Here is a 1831-nt window from a genome sequence, read left to right on the forward strand (position 1 = left end):
TTGCAAAATCATATTGGTTACAAAAGGAAATACTTAAAGCTATACCAAAATTGGTTATAAAATCAAATGCATTGGTTTTAAGTTCAAGGTTTAATCCTAATTGTCTATTGAAAGAATAACTTTGTAATGAAGGGGATCTAAAAGAGAGAGAGAGAATGAAGAAGATTGTAGAAGAGAGAGAATAAGAGAGTAGAGGAGAGAGAAATACTAGGAGAAGAGAGAGAAAGAGGGAGAAAGAGAGGAGAGAGAGAGAGAGGAATTAGTCATGGGAGCTGAGGGTGAAGGTGAGGAGGCAGATTTGTATTTATCAAATGGTCCCTAATCAGGTCCTTGTACACCTTAAATACCCCATCAGTATAACTGGGTATTTGCATGTGCTAACCCTGTGTAAGACCCTCTAATCCCCATTCTTTACATTCCATCCCGACTTGGAAGGTTTTTGCCCTAAAAAACAAAAAGAGGTCATATTGGTATGGCTGGGTTGGGGGGGGAGAGAGGGGGCTAAATCTTGTGGAACGATGGCCTACGAGCATGTATGCAGTGTGAGCAAGAGGAAAGAAGGTCACTTAGTACAAGGATAGGCAGCAATTCCAAACAAGAAGGGTTGGACAACACTAGACAGCATGCTGTCCCGAATAGGCATGTAGTGGAAAACTGATCATAACTTGCCATGGGAAACTCCAAACGAGACGTTCTACATGTCAAAACGAACCTCGTTGAGTGTACTTTCAACCGAGGTAGGTCATGCATGGGTGCAATTAATGCAGGCCTTAAACTATTCGAAAACAAATAGCTGTCTACTGCAAAATAGGCCCAATCGTGCTATCACGAACATGCCTGCAGTGGAAACCTAATCGTAACTTGCCATGGGCAACTCAAAATGAGACATTCCACATGTCAAAACGAAGCTCTTTGAGCATACTTTCAGCCCAAGAAGGTCATGCATGGGTGCAATTAATGCAGGCCCAAAACTGTTCGAGAACAGATGGTTGTCTACTACAAAATAGGCCCAAATTGAGTTGTCCTTCAACCACCAAGGTTGCCACCTCAAGGTGAGGGGACTGCACCGGGGGAGTGTTGATGTAGGTAGAGCTTTTTTTAACCCCCGAGACTAAATGGATAACCTACATGGTAAGCATCACCAGCATACAGGTCATCCATGCAAGTGTGGTCCTCTGCACTACCACCGGGGTCAAATGGAAAGTGGTTATCCTTTCCATGCATTGGGTTACCATCCATAAGTAAAGCTAGAATGGTCAGTACCACTAGCTGTTGCATCGAGTTTGCCATAAGCATCATATGATTAAGCTCATTTTGCAATTGAATGTTGTCAATAACACATGGGGTTGCATAAGCTGAAAAGTGTACTGCATCAACCCTTATATGTGACATGTGTACAGATTGAAGGGTCTCCTGAAAGGACATGTTTCTTGATTCGTAATATGAGCATGATCTTTAAGATCTACATGATCTTCTTTGTTGAATGAAAGTTGGTTTTGCTTTGGACCCACATCAAAATGGTCTTTAGCAAGATTAGTCCTATCCTTGGCATAATGATATTCGAATACAAATAGGAGTTTTGCATTCTGTGCTCCACACTTGTCTTGATGATCACAAGATATTGGCTTAGCACATCGATAGCATAAGCCCGCAACATGTGGTTTTTGAATCGTATCACTAGTAAGGTGTCTAATGCATTTAGCATTAGATAGCAATCTACACACATGCTCATCACCATTGGTCAGCTTAATAATAGTTGTGACATGCTGCTCATAGTCATCTTGTTGCTCATGTACAACAAATGATTGCCCATGACCATAATGCTCATGCT

Source organism: Lygodium microphyllum, chromosome 20 (genome assembly GCF_053477565.2).
Source record: "Lygodium microphyllum isolate KBCC chromosome 20, Lygodium_microphyllum_v1.1.10, whole genome shotgun sequence".
Classification (NCBI taxonomy): Eukaryota; Viridiplantae; Streptophyta; class Polypodiopsida; order Schizaeales; family Lygodiaceae; genus Lygodium; species Lygodium microphyllum.